The sequence below is a fragment of the Macaca nemestrina genome, chromosome 4 (genome assembly GCF_043159975.1).
Source record: "Macaca nemestrina isolate mMacNem1 chromosome 4, mMacNem.hap1, whole genome shotgun sequence".
NCBI classification, from domain to species: Eukaryota; Metazoa; Chordata; class Mammalia; order Primates; family Cercopithecidae; genus Macaca; species Macaca nemestrina.
In genome coordinates, this window is record NC_092128.1 from 172,876,566 (window position 1) to 172,903,432 (window position 26,867).

General features: G+C 37.0%; 1 long non-coding RNA gene across 3 annotated transcripts; it reads right to left on the reverse strand.

Moving 5' to 3' along the window:
• Nucleotides 1-12,605: 12,605 nt before the first annotated feature.
• Nucleotides 12,606-25,782, reverse strand: LOC105472766 (uncharacterized). Of its 3 annotated transcripts, XR_011622769.1 has the most exons (5): nt 25,589-25,782; nt 23,093-23,143; nt 14,400-14,526; nt 12,812-12,895; nt 12,606-12,722 (listed from the first exon to the last, which is right to left on the reverse strand). It is a non-coding gene; the product is annotated as an uncharacterized lncRNA (long non-coding RNA). The 3 variants fall into 3 exon arrangements; XR_011622768.1 differs by lacking the exon at nt 23,093-23,143 and having other exon boundaries at nt 25,589-25,777; XR_981779.3 differs by lacking the exons at nt 12,812-12,895; nt 23,093-23,143 and having other exon boundaries at nt 25,589-25,775.
• Between the last annotated feature and the right edge of the window lie 1,085 nt (nt 25,783-26,867).

A 26,867-nucleotide genomic window follows, 5' to 3' on the forward strand; every position in this document is an offset into this window, starting at 1 on the left:
TTTTCCCCTTCTCTGGCTCAAGAAAGCCTGTACCTTTTCAATTAGTTGGCATCTACCTTTTCAATTAGTTAGAATCATGTGACCATTTTTGGCCGATAAAATATGAGTGGAAGTGCACCATTGCCAGGAGAAAAGGAAGACAGTGAAAACAGATCCTGCATGGCCCTCCAGGACTCTCTTTCCCTGCCAGAATAACTCTGAAAGCCACAAGGTCTAGAAGTTAAGATGAAAGCAGCCTCAATCCCTGAGTAATTTTTTTATAGGAGTTGCTCTGAATGTTTCTAGAACAGCAACACACTGGTAACAAATCAGTTCTAGCTCAATGTTATGTTTCAATCCACTACAATTTTGAGATGTTTGTTACTGCAGCATAAGCTACTCTATACTAACTAATAAACTCTCTATGACTTGCTATCTTCATCTGTAAAATGAGAATAATAATAATACTACAGGGCCATTGGAAGATTATATGAGCTACTGCATGTGAAGGATTTCCCAAGGTCCTTGCTACTCAGCATATATTAGTTTATTTGTGGTCATTACTTTTCTGGTTAAAGGAATCCATGCATACATTTCTAGTAGTAATCTGCCCCAGATTGCGGAGACTGAAATATTTTGTTTTTTGGACAAGAAGTCAACAACACTGGTCCAATTAATTATATGGTAATCATAATTGTTCTGATACTATTTCAAGAGTTTTGCTACTTTTTACCTGTATTATCTCTGGTTTATGAGGAAACAGTTCATTTTGATAATTAGAGATATTAGAGCAATTTCCTAAAGGAAGTTTTTTGAAAACTAAATGGCACACTGCAGTTACATTTCTGTATCATCTGTAAAATTCTGTAAAGCTTAAAATTGAATTTTATTTCCTTGTTAAAATGCTTCTCTCCACTGCTCATGTACACAGGCTCATGGTGCTGAGTTACTCATGAGTGATCAGCAGCTGCTGTTAATTTGTTTTGTGCTTTTAAGAAGGACTGTATTTTGTACATATATTCATCCAGTTATTTTTTGCCCAAAATGACTCTGGTAATCACTGTTGATTCACATTTTCTCATAGTGTCCTCTTAAGAATAAACATGTCTAATTGAATGCATGCTGTCTTTTTCCCATTCCCCAAATCTTAAGCTTAAATTGATACACTGTGGTTAATAACAAAACAATACAATGACATGCAGCATTGTGCTTCCTGTGAGAGCTGGTGGCATTACTTAAATACTAACCCATTTTAAATTACTTAATTTTTAGAAGATAACTGGTACAAAGAAAAATAGCTTAGAGTAATCTGGGGAATGCAAATGTTATACAGTCTTTTCAAAATGTTGTGAGCATACCTGAGGATACTTAAAATATTACTCAGGGCACCAAAAACAAAAGATCAAGTGGCTTTTAGAGCCTGCTGGGACTGTGTGGCTGATGTAGGATCAAAATCTTGAGTTCTTGACCTCTTCTTTATGCTTTTTTTCACTAGGTGATGTCATGTATTTCTGTGATGCTAAATACTACCTTTTAGCCAAAGATTCTCAAATGTTGTCTTTTGCTCAGACCTCCAGGTTCATGCAGCCAATTTTAATGACCATTTCTGAGAGAGTCAGCATCTCACATCCTTGATTCTGTCCCATGTCATTGCTCCACACTGAATCCTCTCCCAAATTTTCTCATTTCAATATGAACACTACCTTCCACCCAGCCATTAAAACTGGAAAATCAGGAGGTCACCCGTCATTTTTTTTCTTACTTCTTCACCTACTCCCATATCAGTTTTTTTTATAATGGTTTTACCTCCATAGCATGTCTTTAGTCGACTTCTCTACACTCCACTGATACCACACTAGCCTGGGGTTTCTCAACCTCAAAACTTTTGATATCTTTGGTTAGAAAATTATATTTTATGAAGGCTGTTGTCCTGTTCATTGTAGGGCTTATAGCAACTTCCCAGGACTCTCTCCACTAGATGTCAGCAGTATCCTCCTCCCAAGGTGTGACAACCAAAAATGTCTGCAGACATTGTCAAATAAATGCCCTCTGATGTACAAAATTACCCCTGATTGACAGCCACGGCACTGACCTAAATCACCATGATAATCCATCTTCCATCTGGTCTATTACAATAAACTCTTAATTGTCTCTCTTCTCTCATTTGCCTCTTTCTATCCAACCTGTCTGTTTGATCTAAATTAGCTCCTCCCATTAGCTGTCTTCACAAGGCCCTTCTTAAATCCCTCCTGGTGATTATCAACTCTCTACTTGTTTTATTTATTTTACTACAAATTCTCTGATAGTGAACTCTTTGTCTGCTCTGTTTGCCTGATACCTTAGTGTGTAGCACTGTGCCTGGTACTTAGAGGGAGCTTGGTAACTACTCACTGAATGAATAAATGAATGAGTGATACTCTCTCATAAGACGTACAACCTATAAATTACAGCAGCAGATTTGTAAAACTGAGTTGAATAAGAAGCCTAATTTCTCTTTTAACTTAATTCAAAGCACCTACATTGATAGGCTTAATGTTTAGTGTTATCCTGAGTTCATGTCTAGGAAAACCAGAGTATAACTTTACATGTGCTTCTTCAGATTTCGGCAAAATGCTATATGAAGTAGGGGTTTCTTTTATAATTTCATTTTCAGCAAGGTAGCTATCATTACACATACCTTAACAATTTTACTGTAATTTCTGTACTAACACTGGTCTATTTGCCAAAGCACTGTGGAAAGCAGCTGCAGTGAAATCTTCGGGAAAAAAAAAAATGTAGTCCCAGCTGCTCGGGAGGCTGAGGCAGGAGAATGGCGTAAACCCAGGAGGCGGAGCTTGCAGTGAGCTGAGATCCGGCCACTGCACTCCAGCCTGGGCGACGGAGCAAGACTCCGTCTCAAAAAAAACAAAAAAAAAAACAAAAAAAAAAACCAAAAAACTATCTCAGTTATTTATCCCTTCACATCCTCCTGTAATAACCTGAGATTCTAAAGAAATTCAGTCACATGGAAGGTCTGAACCTAGTTGGTATTTAGCTAATTTCATACATACGTTGGACTCATCACAGGCTAAAGAAGAAAAGATCCAGGCTAAGTACTCAGGGTATGGGGAGCCAGCCCTGGGCTGACCACTGACTACAGCTCACTGCTCTTGGACAAGTCACATCACCTCCTTGGACCTCAACTGCCTCAACCATAGCATGGAGTGGTTAGATTCATATTCTCCATTTCCCATTCCAGACCTAAGAGTCAATATAAATGATAGAAATTTTATAAAAGGACGGCCCGTATTTTTGCTCTCCTTTGTTTATAAATAGAATGAACTTTTCCTTAAGATAATGAGCATTTATTTTTATTTATTTTCTATGCCAGACACTGCTCTTCATATTTTTACAGGTGTTAACTTACCTAATACAGTAACCTTAAGAGGTAAGTACTACTGTTATGCACATATCACAGCTAAAGAAACTGAGGCACAGAGAGGTGAAGCAGATGTCAGAAATGATACTGCTAAGTGACAGAATTAGAGCTGGGTCACCAGGGTTCTAAAACCCCTTCTTTTTAAAAAACAAATTGAGATTAAATTCACATAACATGCAATTAACCTTTTCAAAACAAATAATTTAATTACATTTAGTACATTTGCAATGTAGCAAAATCACCAACTCCAATTAATTCTCTTGTGGCTGGAAAGTCATGAGTGACACAGGAGCAGCAAAGGTGAAATTAGAGAGGTAGCGGGTGCATGCATCTGCTAAGGACTTGGCTGGCGTAAGGACTGACTTTTCTTCTGCATGAAATGGGAGTCACTGAAGGCTTTGAATAGAGAAGTGACAGCATGAAGCTTATGTTTTGCTTTGTTATGGTTTGTTTCAGGGCCTACATTAGCTATCAGGGGCCCAGTCAATAGGTATTGCTCTTGCCTTCATGGGGCTTATGATCACATCAATAGTCCTGCAAATAGGCCCGGTGTGGTGGCTCATGCCTGTAGTCCCAGCACTTTGGAAGACCAAGGTGGGTGGATCGCTTGAGGTCAAGAGTTCGAGACTAGCCTGGCCAATGTGGTGAAACCCCATTTCTACTAAAAATACAAAAATTACCTAGACATGGTGGCACATGCCCGGTAATCCCAGCTACTCTAGAGGCTGAAGCAGGAGAATCGCTTGAACCCATGAGGTGGAGGTTGTGGTGAGCCAAGATCACGCCACTGCACTCCAGCCTGGATGACAGAACGAGACTGTCTCAAAAAAAAAAAGCCTTTTTGAGACTTAGCATGAATATAAAACGTATTCTTTTGGGCGTAGCTTCCTTCAAATAATAGCTAATGTTTACCGAGCCCTTACTATACACCAGGCACTACTTTTAGTGCCTTACAGTCCCAAGTCCCCATGACCATTTGAGATGGTTACTCATATTAGTTCCTCTCTTTTACAAAAGAGGACACTGAGGCACAGGGACAGAATGTAGTTTCCATGAAGAAAAGCTAATAGATGTGAGAAGAGATTTTGAAAGTGGAACTTGGCTTCTATTAGGAGTTCAGGAAAGACTACTCAGAGGAAGGAGCCTTTACACATTGCCTTAAAGGGCACTTGGGAGTGACTGCAAAGGGGACGAGAAGAACATTCCAGGGAGAAAAAATGCGCTGTTACAGAAAGCGGTTCCTAGTCATAGAAAAGGTCTTAAAGCATATTTGGCTGCTGTGAGCCGGAGAGACTGTAGTACCAGATGAGATGGAAAACGTGGGCAGATTCCAGGTCCCTAGGGATCCTTACAGGCCTCCCTGAGGATTTTAGAATTTCTTCTAAAACTGATGTAAAACCTTGGAGCCAGTTGCATCTTTTCCACCTGTGCGCTCATTCACCATCATTCATCCACCCAGTTACGTGCTTCACAAGGAGGAGTTCCTCACCAGCCTGGGCCACAATACCAGCTTCTCCTTGCTTTTGCTTCTGGTGTTCCTCCCCACTCTACCTCTCCAGAATTCTTCCTTCTCATTTGACTTCAGGGCCACCAGCCCTCTTCTGGTCCCCAGTCATGCCCAACTCCTCATGACAGCGTATTTCCCCAAACCGCTCTCAGTCCTTGAGCATCCTTTTTCTGTTTACCTGGTTAAGGATTATTTATGCCTGAGTATCTCATTTCTCAGAGAGGCTTTTCTTGGGTCCACAGTGAAAAATACGTCAACCCAGTTTGTTCCTTCTTAACATGCTATACTTTTCCTCCTCGCCGCTTATCTCTAATTTTGACTCTTTATTCATTTATTTAATGTTTCTCTCTCTCCTTTAGATTTCAAGAACGAGAAGAGCGGAGTTTGTGCGTGCATACAATGCTGTGGCTCTGTGCACGTCCAGAGCCACTCCCGACTTCTGACACATAGTAGGAACTCAACTCATATTGGCAGACTCGTTAGATCTGAATGCTTGGAATGTCAAGAGTTCCATAAGACATAACAAAGAAATCTCAGTTCAGGCAGGGCAGTTTAACATGGTATATCTCCTGCATTTAACTAATGTATTCGATGTTTGCTGAAAGTTTGCTTTTACATGGTGTTTCATTAATCATTATTTTCAGAAATCTTATAAGCTGAAATTATTTCAGGGAATGATTAAATAAGTGCATCGAAATCTTAAAGTTAGAGAGCTAGTAATTGCCTTAAAAAAGCTACAATTGAAACTCACAACCGTTACAACGTTCTAATTTTTATTCAGCCCACCCTTCCTTATGGAATTTCCATTTAAGTCTCCTGACAACAAAACGCATTAAATGCCTTCATATTTAAATCATATAAATTAACCAAATTTCTAATGATTACATCTGGTTTAATTTCTCTCCTCGTAATCTCATACAGCAAATGTCATCTGTTTTTTAAATTATTATATTTTATTTATCAAAGCAATACATGCATATCATTTTAAAAGTTAGATAGCACTAAATAAAAACATACTGAAACAGTACCACTTCTCCGTCTTCCTCCAGCTCCTCCTCTCCAACTCTTTCAGCTATTTCGTCCACCATTTATGCATCTTATATTTCTGTTTCTCCATGGTATACGTAGTGTTTGTTGACTTCATCAATTTGAGGTTTTATCTATTGACTTCCGTCATGTCAATAGATAATATTGACCTGATTTTACTCTTTAACACCTTCATCTGATTAAGTTGATTTTTCCCTTTCTCCTCTTTTTTTTTTTTTTTTTTTTTTTTTTGAGATAGGGTCTCACTCTGTCATCCAGGTTAGAGTATAGTGGCATAGTCATTGTTCACTGCAGCCTGGACCTCCGGGACTCAAGTGATCCTCCCTCCTCGGCCCACTGAGTAACTGGGACTACAAGTACATAACACCATGCCTGGCTAATGTTTATTTTCTTAAAGAGATGGGGTTTTGCCACGTTGCCCAGGCTGGTCTCGAATGCCTGGGATCAAATGATCCTCCCACCTCAGCCTCCCAAACTGCTTAGACAATAGGCATGAACTACCATGCCCAGCCTCTCCTCTTTTTAAAATACTACAATTTTAGGTTCAGTCGCTGTTCAAGATTTGTAGTGTACTCTGCTGTCCTATCCGCGTCTCCTCACTCTTCTTGTTCTTGTTCTCCTCTTTTTCTCCTTCTTCTCCCTCTTCTGCTCCTTCTCCTTCTTTTTGCCTCTATGTCTCTCTGTCTTTATTTCTCTCTCTCTTTCTCTCAGAACATACTTGAGTAACATCCTGAGTAAATGTGCTTAAAATAGCTCTCTCTCTAAAATTCAGTTTATTCAGGGGTTGTATGTATTGTGTTAATTCCTCTCTTTGTCAACTTGTATAACTTCTGGAACATTTTCTCAACTTTATTGTTCAATTCTTTTATGATTTTTTTCATTTATGTTACTGTGTTTTTGAGTTATTTTTCATCTTACTCTTTAATATGTTATTTTTGTTTTATAGGCACAACATTATTTTTTAACTCTCTAAAGATATTATTGGGAGACTTTTCCTCCAAATAGTCTCTTGCTTTTAAGTTCCCTTTTGTTTTTTCCGTGTATTTTAGTCTCCAACTTTCAAGGTGAAAAACTTCCTTAAATGTCCTTTAACCCTTTGTTGTGTGCTCATGTTTAAGAAAAGGACTGGAATCTGGATTGTAAGATATGAATGCAATAAGCAGGACTTAGGAGTTCTAAGATTTTCTAAAGAGGGACCTGGAGTGACAATAGGAAAACTCCAATGTCAGTATATATGTGCTTGAGAGTATGTTTAAGAGTTTTTCTTGGGCGGATTATATTCCCAAGAGAAGATTCTTCTGGTGCCCTCTGGGAGTTGAGTGAAAGAAAGAGCTGGCAAGAAACAACTCCATGAGACTATGGCCACAGTTTTATGTGAGAGTGATAGGGAGAGGTTGTTATCCAGTAGCATGAAGTCAGTTGTGTACTAAAGAGCTTTCCAGCAAGCCCTTTCATACTAGTTCTCTGTTTGCTGCAGGTCCTGATGTGTTCCAGGCTTCTAGTTCTGAGCAATGAGTTTTCTACTCTGAGGATTAGCTTGATTCTTGCCTTTGGGCAGTGCTACTTTAAGATATAGAATTCTTCAGTTGACCAAGAAAGTTTCCACTTCTCTGATTATCTTCCCATTCTTTGTACTTTAATTGTCATTTTTGTGAGATTTCTGCTGGAAAAGTGTTCAATCCTCCACCTTTATCCAGAAGCAGTTATTTTATAACTTTTAATATAAATTGTTATAGCAAGACAAGCATGATGGCTTACACCTATAGTCCCAACTACCTGGGAGGCTGAAGTGGGAGGATCATTAGAGGTCAGGAGATTGAGACCAGCCTGGCATCATAGCGAGACTCCTCTAAAAAAATTTTTTTTTTTTAAATTAGTCACGTGTGGTGGTGCATGCCTGTAGTCTCAGCTACCTGGGAGACTGAAGTGAAAGGATAATTAGAGGTCAGGAGTTTGAGACAAGCTTAGGGAAAGACTCCATCTCTAAAAAAAAATTTTTTTTAAATATAGCCATGAGTAGTGGTGCTGCCTTTAGTTCCAGCTACTCAGGAGACTGAGGCAGGAGGATTGATTGAGTCCAGGAGTCTGAGACTGCAGTGAGCTATGAAGTTGATAGAATGAGATCCTATCTCTTTAAAAATAAATAAATTCGTTAAATTTTAAAATAAATACATTGCTTTAACAGATGCTCTCAATGCCCCATCCATATGTTCTCAGCAATTATCACTATATATGAACATGGCCTCCTGAATACAGTTGGGACTTTCTGCCTAAGGACTCTTTTCTTTCTTTCCTTCCTCCCTCCCTCCCTCCTTTCGTTCGTTCCTTCCTTCCTTCCTTCTTTCCCTCCTTCCCTCTTCCCATCCTTCCTCCCATTCTTCCTTTCTTTCTTTTTGACTGTGGAAGTTTGTGTTTAGGGCTTGAGAGTCAATGTCACTGGAAGTAATACCTCATTGACAGAACTCCAAGGTATGTTCTATACTTTCTCTGGTTTCCCAAAGAGACTTGATTCCAGTCGCCTGAGTGATCACTTGCTTGTTGGTGCATCATTTATTGGCTTCCTCTCCTTCCCTGTCCCATATCCTTACTCCTCTACTGCTTTTTTCTGGAACTGTCTCTCAAATTAACTAACAACACTCAAATCCTCATCTGCGTGTCTGCTTCTGAGGAGATCCTAGATATTTTTCAACCTTTTTATACTTTTCACCTACGCTGTTCTATTTTTGGCTAGCTCATAATTGTTAGATAATTATAATTTTTGAAGACTGGGTAATTAATCTTATTCTTAATGTCCTGGTCACAGCAACATAGGTCACAAGAATTGTATTTGATAATCTCTTTCTTTAAGGCAAACTATTTCCTACTTTAGGAAGTTAATGTATCTCCTTCTTTAAGAAGTAATGCATATTATAAGATATCACTTGATTAAAGTGGCCTGAGTTGGCTCATGGCCAGTAAATTTTAAAAGCATCTCCAAATTTGTGTGCTAATTGCCTGTGAATAGGTGAGTAGGTGACCTCAGTCATTAAAAAAATAAAAACAAAAAAACCCCACTAAATCTCTAGTGTTTAAAAATGGAAATACATTACTTCTGTGCTGCTCAGACATTTGGGTCAAATGAGCTGATCTCTAAAAGACTGCTACATAACGAGGAGAAAAAAATTAGATCCCGGTGAGGTGGATATTTCTCCCAGAGCAAAGTAAACAAATTTCCTCCCACAACAGTAAAATTATTGAGCTGAAAATTCACACAGGAAACCAAACCAGTTTATCAATGGACTCTCTGTCTATCTTTCTAAATCCTAAAAAAGACAACCTTTTGTAAAATGTCATTACAAAGTACCTGTTTTCTGTAAAATGACTTGACAATCTTAGAGTAATATTGATGTTTTTCTCATTGAATAGTTCTACAATAAGCAATGAGAACAGATTTTCCCCTCACAGCCGTAGACATTTTCAACGTTTTAACTCTTTATGTTTTTCTTCTGTAACAACCATAATAGGTCATTTAAAACATCGAAGTTGCCTTCTTTCCAGTGGCCAATGCATTGCATTATTCGTCTCTCTCTTTTATATTCTCAACATAAAACAACTCTTTTTATTGTGTCCTCTACCCGACTGCCACAGACATTTGGAAGCATGTGCCCCTATCTTGTACACCATGGAAGAGTAAGGAATGGTAAAATGTGGCTTACGGTCTCCAGCAATGCCACAGAAAATCCTCCATGACATGCTGTCGGACCCAAGACAGCAGTAAAGATGGAAATCTACCCAGATGTAGGCAAAGGAGTATCTGACTACATACTCTGGCCCCACCTTTGGTCTCTGAAAGTCGCCTTGATAATGTCATTTACATTTCTGCCTGTGGCTGCAGAATCAGAGTAGCTCCTCTTTATAGCCTTAGTTATGCCAATATTAAGAGTAAAATACTTGAAGCAAGCTATAGATCCAGATACATGTGGCTTTACCCTTTTGCTCAGCCCCCTACCACAAATGATATAAAACCTAAGAGATAAGATCTGTGCTATATCATCACAAGCCTTAACCAGCATCCAAAACAATTTTTGAAATAGATTACACTTTTGCCAGTTGATATGAGAGGAAACTGAGTGACTAAGAGACTTCAATATTTTTGTTGTGAGTCACAAAGCAGATTTACTCCGCTCTCTTCACCAACTGTGCTATGCTGGTTCCCAACTTAGAGTTTTATTTATCAATCTGTGCATTTACCAACTGTTTCTTCCATTCTGAACAAGATATGATGACTGTCCCTTCTGGAGAATTAAGATGATGTATATATTTTTTTTAAGTGAACCAAAAACTTAAGATCATAAATAGCTTATTTAAATCACATACGTACATTATTTATAGATAAAGTAGGATTAAAAATATCAACTAATTTAGCGTTTTTACTTGTTCATGGTAGTACAATCTTGGTTTTCCATTTCTCTCTGTCACACTGTCACACTCTTGAAACCATGTCCTACCCTATAATTTTAGGTATTCCTGCCTCATTCATGTTTGATTTTCAAGTCATACTCAACATACACATATGGCTTTAGGAAGATGTAGCACGAAAATCTCTAAAAGAAAATTGCTGTTATTTACTTACTATTATCATCCATTTTCCTTCAACAAAAGAAAAGAGAGAAAAGGAGAGAGAATAAAAAAGAGAGAATCTCCAAATATTCAGTAAAACATACATATTATAGATAACAATGTGTTTAATTTAGGCTATATGAATATAAAAGAGATGTTTCTTATTTAGTAGTAGCAATTTGTGGGCACCGGAGTTGGCAATGATAAAAATGTCCAAAGTCGCAAATACAGTATGTAGTTAGTCATGGGTGGTGTTATTTGGCTCCAAAATAGACTTTTATTTTGCCTTTCTTTCTCTTAACCACAATTGGAATTAGAAGAGTGACAAGAACCAGCAGGAAGTTAGAACAAAAAGCTGACGACAGAGAAGTGTTCAAACAGCCAGCTAAATTCACTGCACTTCTCAACCACAGAAATATTTTCAGGTGATTCTGTTTTTGAAAAAACGTGGGAACCACAGGATCTACAACACTTCCAGGCAAAACTCAACAGCTCTAATAATAGTGACAGAAGTGAAAGCCAATTTGGATAAAATAAGACATTGACTCAAAGTCCTCTGAGAGATTTTTCAAAACACAGTTTACAAAGTTCCTTTTGCCTTTTGGGAAATCACATTCCTCTTTGCACCTTGACGTTTTTTCTGAATTTCTTTCTGTCTGGGAGAATTTTCCTACAGTGTTTCTTCTCCATCTGACATCATGAAATGTGATATATATATTTTTTCCTCTCTCTTTTCTTTTTAACCATAAAGTGACTAAAAGCCTATTTCATGCTCTGGTCCTCCACTGAGCAGGCACTGTGTGGCTAAAGTCCCTAAAAAAGATGCAGGTGACGTCAGTGGTGTAGTATCAGTGAAATCTGAGTCATGCAGTTTAGCTTCTTAGTGCCTACAACTTTTCTACTGATATGCCCAAAAGACAGCAGATCAAAATGCTACTTTAGTGTCTATTAGCCCTTTCTTTAGAAAGATAAAGGTGGCTTGGTTTATATGGAATTAATATAAACTTTTCTGTATCACTGCCTCTTGTGTGTGTATACGATGGTTAAAGCTATCAGCTAGTTCATGTCCATGTGTGCTCAGAAACTTAGTAAATTATTTCTACTATTCTATTTTCAGAATGTACGAGATGATTCTTCTCTCTGGATGCTGAGAGCTCATTTGGGAAGCCTAATATTTAAATCATGTTTATGTGTGTTATTTTTCCCAAGCCAATTTAATATGCCCTTTGTTAATTTGAAAACAATAATAAAATAAGGGAATGGTTTTTTCTTGGGTGAGAAGAGTGACAGCACAGTTCCAGAGACCAATGGACATGAATTAAGGGAAAGAAACTCAGTCAGACATGGTGGCTCACATCTGTAATCCCAACACTTTGGGAGGCCAAGGTGGGTGGATCACCTGAAGTCAAGGGTTCAAGACCAGCCTGGCCAACATGGTGAAACTCTATCTTTACTAAAAAAAAAATACAAAAATCAGCCAGGTGTGGTGGTGCACGCCTGTAATCCCAGCTACTTGGGAGGCTGAGCCAGGATAATCGCATGAACCCTGGAGGCAGAGGTTGCAGTGAGCCAAGATCACGCAACTGCACTCCAGCCTGGATGACAGAGTGAGACTCCGTCTCAAAAAAAAAAAAAAAAAAAAACCCACACAAAAAAACAAGGATATAATGAGATGTCTTTGTTCTATCTCTTTGTATCCCTTCGGACAAACCACTTTTGTTGACTTACTGTGCCCTAAACTTTTCCTCTGTTAAATGAAAGAGCTGAGATCAATGTTCTTTAGATCCTTCTGTTTGTAACTTTCTATCCATAGTCTCCAGGCTCTTCTACCTTGCTGCTTTGATTATTATCCTCATCAGCTCTCCAAAATCTGGTGTGATCAAATTTATGTTTCAATAAGTTTACTATTGTTGCAGCATGGAAAACAGATTGGAGAGGAAGATGGGGTTGGGGTTATAGAGATAAGAGACTAATGCAGTAATTCTAGAGTAAATTGATGGGGATATGATCACATGTGGGAACAGAAGTAAACAGAGTCAGAAGAGACATACGGTGTTAAGCTGTCTGGAAGCAGCTTTACTGGTTTGTATCTGGTAAGTGAGGAGAAAGGAGACGTCGAGGATCATGGGCAGGCTCCAGGCTTAGGTCATCTGCAAGCGTCAGTGTCCTGCGCTGGAACACAGAATGACAGTCAACATTAGGGAACAGGCAAAATTTGGTTTTGGACTTGGTGAACTGAAATGTATTTGGGACATTGTCACCTGAATGTTTCCAGACACTTGAGGGCTATGACTTTCACCCAGCACATAGCTGAAGCCTATCTCACCACATACATGTCATGGCATCTGGAAAAAAATTCAAATCTGACAATAATTTTGAAAAACCACGTAGATTTTTCTGGAAGTCTCATTGGAAAGACAGAGGAAATAAGTTAATTGCATGTTATATATTAATATGTCTTTAAAATCACCCTTGCATCTATCTCTTGCCCCAAATTTCAGCTCTCTCTAACAACATTTATTTCCTTTCCTTCTCTTAGAAAAAATCAAAGAGAAACTTTTCCTCTCTAACCACCATCTTCGAAATGTGAAAACTTTGCAGCTTTCATCTTCTTAGACATGAAGTCCGGAAGCCAGTCTTGGTCTTTCATTGCGTAACGTCACACTTATATCTCAATTTTATTATTAAGCACATCATATTCTTGTTAATTATATATTAGTCTCCTCTATTTTATTTGATGCTGAGCCTTTCAGGGACATTATTTTGTTGTTGTTGTTGTTGTTGTTGTTGTTTTGAGACAAGAGTCTCGCTTTGTTTCCCAGGCTGGAGTGCAGTGGCGCGATCTGGGCTCACTGCAAGCTCCGCCTCCCCGGTTCACGCCATTCTCCTGCCTCAGCCTCCCGAATAGCTGGGACTACAGGCGCCCGCCACCATGTCTGGCTAATTTTTTTGTGTTTTTTAGTAGAGATGAGGTTTCACCATGTTAGCCAGGATGTGCGTGTGTGTGTCCGTGTTTTAATTGTAATGCCAGAACTTAGGTTATTTATATTAGATAAGAAATACATGTTTATTGACTGAAAACAATTATGTTTAAACATTAGCTAATTATTTTTCAAATCACAATTATTTTCACAAAATTTCCCTGGACTTCATAAGTTGAAAAAAACTCTCTTATAGGTTCCCTAAATCAATTAATTTTATTTCTGGTCTCTAGCTTACACTTACCGTATGCTACATCAGGGTAAGTTAATTCCATACATATTATATCCCTATTCTGCTAATCAAAGCTTATTAGTCTTTGTATTCCCAATGCCCATCCTGTGGTTTGACTATGTCAGGCGCCCCAAAAGTATTTTTTTAAGTAAAGTTGTGAAGGTATCAATGAATGAATGCATCTTCTAGTGTTCAGGTTTGTGTTTGTGAACTGTTGATTTGCTCTGTATTTTCTCACTCTCTATAAAATACATCTATTTGTAATTGTTCATCTTATACTAACCCAGCTTGATTTTGCTTGACAGCAGGGACCTTTTTTTTCTTGGTTTGTATTCCTTTATCACATTTCCTGTTTTTACATTTTACATTTTGCTAATGCTAATTGCTTAAAATATATTAATTGAATGAAGACTTGCAATCACAGTCCTGTAGGATATCCAGTCTCTCATACTCGGGCGCCCATAAGTAATTGAACAAAATTTGTGATATTCTAGCAACAAAGAAGAGGCAAAAACTACTGAAAAGGCTCTTGATAGTGTCTGTCCCCATGTGAGGCTGCACCTTCTGAGAACACGTTTGAAATTTAGTACCTGTTCACAGGTACTTTTTAAAGCATTCACACTTAGTTGCACTAACCTGTGTTGTGGTTTTGTTTGTTTGTTTGTTTTGTTTTTTGTTTTTTTGTTTTCAGTAGCAACGTACATCTAAAAGTTCTCTCCATTGGATTACGTGCCATGGAAAGTGCATATGTCTTCTACACCATCTGCAAGACATTTTAAGCATCTTATTAATCTTTTAGCAGAGAATAACATCACCTACTTTAAAGCACAAAAAACTTTTGAAAAATTATGTGGAGATGGTTCAAGTGTACCAAAATACTGCACAGAAAATGATAAATGTCCCTTTAATTAGAATGACAGCAAGAATTTAGGAAGGCAGAATTTAATGTAATTAAAATTAGAAAATCATTGTTAACAAGAGTCACGTTACATTTCTTGAAGAGAACACAGTGAGGAATTTTTAATTTTGGATGAATCAATAATTTTATTTTTATGTCTCTCTTGAGCCTGTTCTAATTAAAAGAGTATGGAAGATCAATTAGAGGAAACATTCTAAACTTCCATTGTCTCAATTGCAATATTTTGCTTGAGAAGTATGTTCATAGCATTGAGTGAAAGTTAAAAAACTAATACTTGAAAAACAAATATGAATGTAAGGAACCAAGAATATTATTCAAGTCCAGGAGTAAAGAATAGATATAGCTGTACCAATTTATTTTTGTTTGTTACTGCTTACCTACTTATTGACATTTTTAAAATTTTAAGTATATATTTAAATAGTTACTAAAATGAATATGCTAGCAATTCAGAAAAATTGGAAACACAGAAAAGAACAGAGGGAAATTACCAAAAAACCTGCCAGGTAAGAAAAACCACTGTTGATATTTTCTTCTAGTGTTTCTCCAGGTCAGACATTTTTCAAAAGGATGGTCACCCTGTTCAAAATATTTTGTAATACACTTTTCTACTTAGAAATTTATCCAGAACACTTTTCATATCAAATATTATTCCACTGAGTGATTTAATGGCCACATGGCATCATCCTATCTGGGTGTAACCATGTATATTAATCTCCCACCAGTTCACATTTGTTTCTAATTTATTATTGTTTTTATTATTAATATTCTTTTAAGTTGATAAATCATAATTATATATATTTATAGAGTACCATGTGATGTTTTGATATATGTATATAATTTGAAATAATTAAATTGAGCAAATTAACATATCCATCACCTCATTTGCTTATCATTTTTATGGTGAGACATTCAAAATGTACTTAGTTATTTTGAAATATACAATACGTTATGATTGACTGCAGTCACCCTACCGTGCAATAGATCTAGAATTTATTCCTGCTGTCTATGTGAAACTTTGTACCATTTGACCAAAAATGCTTATTGACATTTTTTATTAAGGAGGAAAAGTTTTATCAGGATCACATCCTGAACCTGCATGGTGAATTTAAATTGTAAATTATGCGTTGCAATTGCACGTCAGGTTTTTCAGCTTTGATTCTCTTAATTGAACACAAATTTAAGATTAAGGTGCTCAGTTTATTAAGCAGAAGAAACACCTCATAAAACAGTTCTACACTGTGTCAAAAAGGAAAAATAATGCTATAAATAAATTGTATTGTACCACATATTAAATGAGAAAAAATGCTTAAGGAGAAATTATTTGTTAGCACACTAATGAAAAGAGGGGAGTTTTTAACTTATCATGGTATTTACACCTTAGATATGGATTTAAATATTAGTTATCACCACTTGTGTGTGATGCCACTGCTGTCTTGGGTTGGAGAGCATGGTAGGGTGGGAGAGTTTTGGACCCTGAATTTATCACTACCACTGTGCCAATAATAATATTGAAAGTCAATGTTTATTGAGTTTAGTATGTACCAGTTACTTTATATGCATTATCTCTTTAAATCTTCATAGAAATCCTGTGAAGTACTATAATCATTACTCACATTTTTCAGATGACTAGTTGGAGGTACAGGAAAGTTAAGCAAACTGCCAAAAATTAGTAGCCATTAAGTGCCAAAGCTAGGATTTAAATCAGGTCTTCTAATTCACAAGACTGTGCTCCTCAGAATTTAATGTTCTAGTGTTTAGTTTTGTTTTTGTGCACTATTATCAACAATCTGCATATTTTTCTCTCTCTATATAAAACGCTTCTCTTTTTATGATTGCCTTATGCTAATCCAGTTTTATGTTACTTGAGATCAAGAAAAATTTTCTTCCTTATTTTGTATGCTTTAATTATGTTTCCTACTTCCACACTTGTCTAATGCTAATTAGATATGCTAATAAATGCTAATAAGTTGTTGGGGCCAGGATGCAAACAATGTAATCTAACTTGCTTGAGCCCGTGTTCTTCACAACAGGGTCACATGGTTTCCAGAAAGACAAGTTATCTCTCTGACTCAGTTTCCTCATCTATAAAATGTGTAAAGGGAGTTAGATGCCTGATACGGTTTGGCTCTGTGTCCCCACCCAAATCTCATCCTGTAGCTGCTGTAATTTCCACATGTTGTGGGAGAGACCTGATGGGAGATGACTGAATCATGGGGGCGGGTATTTCCTGTGTTGTTCTGGTGATAGTGAATGGGTCTTATGAGATCTGATGGTTTTAAAAGCAGGAGTTTCCTCGCACACTCTCTCTCTTTGCCTGACACCATCCACCTAAGATGTGACTTGCTCCTTCTTGCCTTCCACCATGATTGTGAGGCCTCCCCAGCCACGTGGAACTGGGAGTCCAGTTAAACCTCTTTCTTTTGTAAATTGCTTAGTCTTGGGTATGTATTTATCAGCTGTGTGATAATGAACTAATACAATGCCTTTTAAGGACCTTGTCCTCTCAGTAGTTTAATCATTGTATATGATTATTCTGGGCCAATGCAGGGCTAAGGAAAATAGAACTCTTTGTGGAACAGAACAATAAACATTGCTGTATTGCAATTTTCAATGGCTGGGGCTTGTCTTAGTTTCCATTCCTACAGGATCCAGTTAAGGATTAAAATATAAGTAGTTTGGGATCCCAAGACATATCAGTAGGAAAGCAGAGGAGTGAAGTTAAGTGGGCTGGTGTTATAGTGTGTTATCAAGCAAGTCACCACTGTGGACAAAAGCAGCTTAATCTCTCAAGGGAACTCAGAAAAGCACAGAACACAGCTTGGAAGTTCCATTATGTGAGAGAGGCTGCCAGGATACTTACTAGTGAGGGCCGCTCCCAGGGGCTAGCTGGGCACTTCCAGCCTGCTAAGTCTATAACCAGAAAGGGCTCAAGAGACCAGAGGAAGCACTCAAGCAAAGAAATTCGGGTGCAAACCATTTAAAGTCACACCTGAAGGATTTAGGGGATCTGCCTGGAGACTTTTCCACAGGATGTCCTGACAAACTTAACCTTTAGGTTAAGAGTAATTTTGAAACATTGTTTGTTTGCTATTGTACAGTTAACTTGATTTTCTGGAATAACACAGTCTTCTTCCTTGTCTTAGTAAATGCGGTGTAAAGAACATAATTGAATCTCTTTGATGATTAAGTTTCCCGAAGTCCCTCAGTGCCCTATTATGATGAAAGTTTGGGTATTTTCATTTTACCTGAGAAAATGCTTTCACATACCATGATGCCTCAGAGATGTACTTCATATGAGATCTCTGAAAATATGAGGAGAGATCTTAGAAGCCCAAATGATGGCTTTTATCTTTTTCTACCTTGCCTCAGAGGAATGCACCTACCATAACTGCAGTTCTAATCCTTTTAGAGCAAAACAATTTCCAGCTCTACTTTTGTGACATCTTAGCGCACCCGTAGAAATCTATAATTCTCAAGAAAACGCACACACATAAAGCAGCAGCCAAGAAATTTTGAATCAATCCAATTTCAATTTGTTTTCAAAATGTACATAGAACATGAAACACATTTTAGGAAGTAGTTCCTCTAATGAAATAACATCAAAATCATAGGTGCTCTAATTTACAATGCTTACTAATAACTGCTTTATTAAGCTAAGAGAGAATAAAAATCATGGACACTGGAAGGACCATAAAAAGAACACATGTACTGACCCAAAGTGGTTCTAATTTTTAGGACTGAAAAGGAGATTCACCAAGTGAACAGAGGAAATAAAGAAATTATTACACCAAAAATTAAATTTTTTTTCTACAGACTTTAAATTTGTTTTTCTAGATTCCCTATTGCTCTTGTACCTTTCCACTTTTTAATAAATTTATCTTGTTAAGTGAGATTACCCCCCTCTCAACCTTTCTTTCTTCCTTCCACCTCTTTTCTCCCAAACCCTTTCCCCATCTTAGCCAGTGTGGGGCAAGAAGATAGCTATTATTACAGAACTTCTCTCTCTTGCAGTCCTAAACACTCTCTATTGATTTCAGAAGAGGCATTCTGGGAAAATTCACAGACATGGCTTTGAATTTCTTGTTTTGGTCCTTTCAGCAAATGTATACAATGATATACAGTGTATTTGTCATACTGTTATTCAGCATCCATTCAAATAAAAATTAATTTAACCTTAAAATTGAATATAGAATTGTGTTTTGAAAGTGGTTAAAGAATGCTCAGATGTATCTACGAAGAATAGCATGACATCTTTAATGCAAATATTTAGAACAGAATTGTTTAAATGACTTTGTAGGCTCAACATCTTATGTTAAGTCATTTATGTTCCTGGAAGCAAACACATATTCCAGTTTATATTAATAGCATCTTTTTGGAAGAGACCGCTACTGTCCATTGAAGTCCTTTGTTACCTTCCTCTGTAATAAGAGTTGTAACTAGAATACAACTACTTAGAGAAAGACTGTATTTCTTAGTCCCGCCTGAAGCTATGTTTGACCATTTAACTAAATTCTTGCCAGTGGAATGTGAACAGAAATAGTGGGTCCTAATTCTGCTCCTGAGTCTTAGAAAATTGAACATATGTTATTCCATATCCTTTCTTCTGCCCCTTGTATGGAAAATAGCTTTGAGCTTTCAATAAGGACAATGCTCAAGGAGGTGAAAAAGTAGAAATATGCAAAGAACCTGGGCCCTAAAGAATTGCATAGACTGGGGGAGTCTCCTGTCAAAGTATCTGGCTTATTGTAGAATTTATATGTAGCATCAGAAAAAAAAAAAAAAAACTTATGTTTTCTTTAAACCATTTATTTTGGGGTCTCTTTGTTCTTTCTATTAGCTAATGCATTACTCAATAGGCAGGGATGTTTTTATCCCCTGAAGCCACAGCAATTATCTCAATGAAACTTTATTCTCCTCACCAGGCAAAAGAGGTTAGGGAGCACAGAGTTGATTAATGCGCGCTTCCAGTCTGGGCATAATAGAACAGCTCATTAAATACAATGTTGAACTGTTGGTAGCAGACATTTAAGAAAACAGCATAAAGGGTTTTTTTTTTTTCCCCTACCAAATGGAAATCTTATTGCTTTGAAAGTAATTTAAGATGAGCTTTAAATCTCAAAAGTGCCATGATTATACCTACATAATTTCCATGTTTATGGATTCAAACACAAATACTCTGGCGGTAAGGACAGGAAGTTAACATCCTTATATCTGCCATGAATTTCATCTAATATTATGATGACCAGATGGTTTTGGAATTATCAGTCTAATGTAAAATTGACAAAAATAAAACTCATTTTTTGACAATGGAGATGATAATGATAATAGCAGGAAAGAGAGAAAAGTATAGAGAAAGGTAAAAGAAGAAAAAATGTGTATGATTGTATCTAAAGCAAAAGAAAATCAAAGGATAGACATACAATTGCTTATTTGATAAAGGGGGATCCCAGTCATACAGTTGCTTGACGGTGGTAGAGGAAACAATAGCTAGTGGCGGTATGTTCTTGAACTGTTATGTCAGATCTCCAAAGATAGCTCCTTGAATAGTTATATTAATAAAATTTGGAAGTTTGCCATAGTCATTGTATTAGTTTCCTAAGGCTGCTGTCATTTATCTCAAACTGGGTGGCTTAAAATAACAGAAATTTATTGTCTCACTGTTTTGGAGCCTAGAAGTCCAAAATCAAGGTGCCAGCAGAGCCATGCTCCCTCCAGAGCATGTAGGGAAAGATTCTGCCCTTTGTCATCAAGCTTCTGCTAGTCCCAGGCATTCTTTGGCTTGAGGCAGCCTAACTCCAATCTTTGCCCCATCATCACAGCTGTGTCCTTCTGTCTGAGTTCTCTGTGAAACAGGAGAGTTCCCTGACCCCCTTGCAGGACATGCGACATGAGTGTGGCTCTTCTGTTCAGCCGCTGCGCATGTTCAAACCCCTTATGGGAGGGGAAGTACACAGATGGGTGGGTGTAGGAGCCTGGGCAAGAACTTTTTGGGCTCCAGCCCCATGGTGGCACTTAAGGGTGGGTGCCTGCAACTCCCAAAGCCTCAGTCGATGTCCTATAGTGCTCTTTTAGTTCTGCCATCTGCAGACGACTTAAGTGTTAACCAGCTCAGTGCCCTCTTAGTATCCAGGTTCTTGTCCAACATTCAGGAAAAATCAGGTCACACACATGGACTTGAAGGATGGCAAATGCGGAGGTTTTATTGAGTGGTGGAGGTGGCTCTCAGAGAGATGAACGGGGAGCTGGAAAAGGGATGGAGTGGGAAGATGATCTTCCCCTGAAGTTTGGCCATCCAGCGGCTGATCTCCTCTCTGACTATCCACAGCCACGCTTCTCTTGAATTCAGACATTCTTTCCCTTCTCTCCTTCTCTGCTGCACCAATCTGCAGCTCTTCTGCCTTTCTGTTTGTCTGCTTGTTTCCTCGTGGAGTCTGGAGTTTGGGATTTATACAGATACATGGCGGGCCAAAAGGCAACATTTGGGCATGAAAACAGGAATGTCTATTCCTATTTAGGGCCGTGTGGGTTTCCAGGCTTGGGATTGGGACCTTTACTGGGAAATTGCCCTCTTCTACCCTGTATTTCCCTATTTCCTGTCTGTGTCATCTGCATCTTAACATGAATGTCTTCCCTCTTCTAATAAAACATCAATCATATTGGGTTAAGGGCCCGCTGTGCTCCAGTATGTCCTCATCTTAATGCAGCTAATAGAATCTTTAATGACCCTTTGTATAAATAAGTTCACAATATGAGGTACAGAGGCTTAGGACTTTAAATTATCTTTTTATTGGAGAAATGATTTCACATACAGCATAATTAATAGCACATTAATTTTCCCAAATGAAATATAATATTCTACTAAGATTGGTCTATTTTTAGTCCTTCTTATTCTGTTTTAAAAGAACTGAAAAAATTCTGACTTTATAACACACTAAAAATAATTATTAAAATATGTACCTGAGAGTTAAACTCGTCTTGTTTTTATCTTAAGATAAAGGCAGAAATGTGTCAAAATTCTAAAAGACTGTTTTCAATGCCCATTCAGCAAACTGTATCTGTAAGCTTTCTTTCTTTCCTAGAAATGGCATTGAGCATTGAATGGGCCAAAAAAAAAACACAAGAGTTGGACACTTTACAACCAAATTGTACTTGGCAAAGGAAAGAACTTCAATAGGCTTTTTAGAAAGATCTTGCATGTAGAATCATATCCATAGTATACAGTCAGTAAAGCTGTCAAAGTCACAAATAAAAATCCAGTTGTAATAGATTAAAAAGTTTATATTTCTTAAATATTTTAAAAATTGATTTCTAAATAAAGCAATCCAAAATATCGCACAAAAATCTTCCAACATTTATAAAATAACAGCAGATTGTTTCACCTTCTTGGTCTTTATGCATTGTATTTGACCATTCTTTCTCTGTCTTTTACAGGGGCTTTGAAATAAAAGATCTTCTATTTCTCATTCTCTGTTTCCCAAAACAGCTTTATTTGTGTGAGAACCAGTAAAGATTTGGGCAAACCTTCTTTTTCATGAAACTAGTAAGAATTTTGACAGTCTGGCTGCTAGCCTGAATTTTGTGGCACAACTGTACTTATAAAGATAAAATTTCAATTACATAAATCACCTTGGCAATGTCTTTTTAAAAAAGAACAGTTTATCCCCGTCATATTTCAGTAATATTCTTATGAATTAGATCTATGCTACCAAAACCAAATCAAAAGCTACATTACATGCCATATTGTAAAAGAGCAGGCTTTATAAGAGATTTGAGTTTCCTCAAATGAAAGAACAGGCTACCTTACTAATTATGTTAAGGATCTAGAAAACAAGAAAACATTCTTGACTCTATCTTGCTTACTTCCCTAACACTATAATGAAAGACTAGAACAGTAAATAAGCACCTTAAGTACAAACATAAATAGGATCAACTGTAAAATCACAAGTTCACTATAAGCCATCATTCCTTTTCTAAACAGGTTTTTTCTCTACATCTTATGTCAGCAATTAACAATGTATTGTCTTCTTGAGAGCTATAATATGATTTTGTTTTCTACCAATTTCCTTTGTAATGTCCTATAGGGAAAGGTATCTTTCAAATTCAAATCCCCAGCATAGCTCTTGGCATATATTAGATGTTCAACAAATGTCTGCAGTGTGCTATACTGAATGTTGAATGTTCTTGTCCCCAGACCCCAAATTCATTTGTTGAAACATTAAGCCTGAATATGATGGTATTTGAAGGTGGGGCCTTTAGGAAAAATTTAGCCCATGAAAGGGGAGCCCTCATGCATGAGATTAGTGCCTTTATAAGAAGAGATATGAAAGACATAATCTTTCTCTCTTTCTCTCATGTGAGGATACAGCAAGAAGGTGACTGGCTGTCTTCAAACCAGAAATAGAGCTCTCACCACACACTGAATCTGCTGGCACCTTGATCTTGGACTTCCCAGGCTCTAAAACTGTAAGAAATAAATGTTTGTTGTTTAAGTCACCCAGGCTATGATCATTTGTTATGGCAGCCAGAGCTAACTAAAGCATGGTATAAATGAGAAACCAAAGAAATTAAAAGGGAGAAAACAACAGCCAGTGATGGAGCTTTTACAGTGGTGACCAAAGCAGGCACCATCATCCACACAGGTCAAGTTTCCTGTAGCTGCCTTATTGATCCTTGCTCTATACCAGTGTCTACATATTGACAAACAGTATCTGTGTCAGAGAGGATATCCCTTACAATATCAGAGATTTTTTGCAAGTATTGAAGGTGATTTCAAAGCACATTCCTCAAATTTTCAAAATCTATTTAGAAATTATCAGGTTCTCTTCAAAGAAAGCAAATTAAGGTACAGTGGTCTCCTCTGGCATGAGACCTTTATAATTCTGTACTTTCTCTGACTAGTACTGAAACTGTCATGTTTAGTAATATCTCCTTCTGCATCATGAACCATGCACACAAGACCCTAGGCTTTCCATTTTGTGGAGTGTTGCTTTTTTTTTTTCTTTTATAATCCTTGACTTCAGACTAATTCACATTCTGTCCACTCATGTTGCTGCAGGAGTGCCTTCCCTGCTACTAGCTGATGACTTTTCTGTTAGTTGACCCTGCAGAAACAGTTTACTGCCTTTTTGCTACAAAGCAGGACAGGATAATATATCTCAGTCAAAATATCTCATTTCTCTCTGCTGAGTGTATCTGAAAATTCATGTTTCCATCAATACCTGCTGAAACACCCACTTGGTGAAATACTGAAGATGTCCTTACTGAGAAGACATTTGTGGCTACAACTATGCCCTCCCTTTCTCATGTATAGATCATTGGGGAGGGTTTCAAGGCCAAGGAAATTCAGGCTTCCCAAATGTATCCTAATGAGGTCATCTTTGACATGTCCTCCAAAAAACTCCCATGGATTGCTTCTGAATTGTTGCACTAACCAAATCAATCATTTGCTACTAACTTCCATAGCTGCAATTTAAACATGTAAGGTAGTGTTTTTAATGATAATAAAGCTTAGAAATTAGGTAATCAGACTAAGTCAACTTTAACATGTGTACTATATCGTTTTCCCTCAAGCTTTGATACCAAATATCTTTATTTCATGCCAGGAGATAAAATCAAAACATAAAGGGAAAGTACTTTTATTATTATTTTTCATCTATGCATCATTTCCTTTAATTGTGCGTTGTGTTTTTTTAAAGTGGTAACTTCACTTTTGATCTTATATTCTCAGGAAATATCATTTTGACATTTTAAGGAAGTATTCAGGTGACTTTACTAATTGTTGTTCTTTTTCTCCTTTAAAGTATGGAATTGTTTAAAGTCAATTATTCCTCTTTATAACTTGAAATAAAAAATTATGATGCATGAAACATTCTTGGTTTTCAATATAAAAGTCAATTTCCATAAAAGTCCCTGTAAGAAAATACTTAGTGTTATACCATAGTTTAACAAAATATATTTAAATAATAATTCAGTTAAATCTGTTTTTAGCTTAAAGGATACTTTTTTTTTTTCTTGAAATACAGCTACCTTTTAACCACTTTAGTAGTAGCCATTGAAAAAGAAAGTAACACAATATTTTGAAAAAGTATAATTACTTACATCCAATCTTTAAGAACAACAAAATCTTGGTGCTAAAGCAAAATAGTTCAATATTCACTCTATGATATCTCTTGCTAAGAGATTTCTTTCCAAGATTTGCCAATGCCTAAAAATCCTGAGTTCAAATGATCCTATGGAGAAACAATTTTATATCAAATTATTTTAATGAGCAGTATTTACTATTTGATCTTCAGTTATATCCCTTCTGCAACTATGACAGAGATCCATAATTGAAAAACAAAAGAGCCCTAATGTGTGAGTTCACATTGTAAATCGGAACTTCTCTATACAAAGCATGACAGTCTTAGCCAAAATGATTCTAGAATTTTTAAATGAGCACATAGTTCAAAGAATGGCAGAGAATGCCCAGTTCTCTGCAGCTTGAACTCCTCACTGCTGCTCAGTATAATGCAAATAAATGGTCTACCTCAGGGCGGCTTCAGAGGCTGACTATAGCTGGAGAGAGGGTTAATAATCGTAAGAACAACAAGGATCTGGACTGAGTTCTTACCGATTATCCTTAGTTTTCCTAATAACCTAATGAAGCAGATGTCACTTTATTTTAGGAATGCGGAAACTACATTTTGAAAAATGAAAGTAATGGTTCAGAATTATCCAGGTAGCAAGTGCACAAGTTATCATTTGATTGTAGAGTTCATGTTCATAAAATATCTCATATTATTCTAACTCAACTTTGAAGGAATAGGCTGCTGTGGGCTTGAAACTTAACTGGAAAAACTTAGTTAGTTGGCTTGGTTCTGAGAAATATGATTCTGCCTTTTTCCTTAGTCTTCCTTCAACAGCTTACCTTGTCTTGTCCCAGTCTCGAAATTCTGCATAGAGCCAAGTGAGTTAAAGAGACTTCCTTGAGGTTTCCTCACTTCCTATCTCTCAGCACATGTTAAAGTCACTTCCTTAACGCCCTCAGTGTTCTCCCTTTCTGTTCCATTACTTTGTGTTAGAACAGTAGGAGAGCACATGCTTGGTGGTACTCAGATTTTTTTTCTGAACCCACATTACTCAAATACTGTTTTCTGACTTCTCAGATGGACTTATTCTAAGACCCACAACTAAGTCTTCTGAACTCCACTCATTCTCACTGGCCAAACTGGAAAGTGAAATGTCATAATCACTTATGAGAGCAAATAATAACTGACTGTTATAATTAATTTTCATGTGTAATAATACAATGGCTACTGAAAAGATAACAGAAAGGTAGTAGTGATTATTATACAATAGCAAAAAGAAAGACTATTACCATTATTCAGGTCCTCATTATGTAGCCCATGAGATGTAAATCATCTCCTGTATTATCACCCTGATGAAAATATTTTATCTATTGAATAATTTAAAAAATAGTTATTGAGTCCCTTCTTCTTGTCAGGGACTGTTCTGGGTGCCAGGGATATATAAAAGAACAAGATTTGCCTTCTAGTATTTCACATTTCATTTGGTATGGAAAGGGGACTGAGGAGTAGCAATTATACATAAATAAGTAAACAAAAAATGGATACTAAGTTCTATTGTTCAATTAAAATTTAATTTCAAAGACATTACAGAGAATGACTAGTTCTGAAAAGATCTTTCTGGTAAAGTCAGATCTCAGCTTATTTCTGAGTGACAAAAAGAAGCTAGTTAAACAAACACTATTGCCATCCCTATACCATTTGTACAACTGGATCTTTATCAAGAATATTAGTGAGTCAGCAAAGAGTTTTTAATGAGTATCTTAAAATTTATGTGAAATATCTCTGTAAATGAAACTTCCTGTGGGAATTTCATGGAAGATGTCACCAAACCTACCTTCTTCTTAACTGTGATGAACTAGAGTTCTTCTTCCAAATTGGGGTGATATTGACTATAGATTATCCCTTTCTGTGTGTGTAGGCATGGGACAGGGGGCGGGCAGATATAGTTATTAATGAAATAATGTGATAAACGCATCAAAAAAGAATATACGTGCCAATTTATGGTACTTTTAAAACCATGTCACTTAAGACTATATACTTGTAAAAACGCCTCTGCTGTTTAATTTGAGAGAAGTACCTACTTCCAAATTTTGACCATTCTCAGTCTTCTTACTCTTG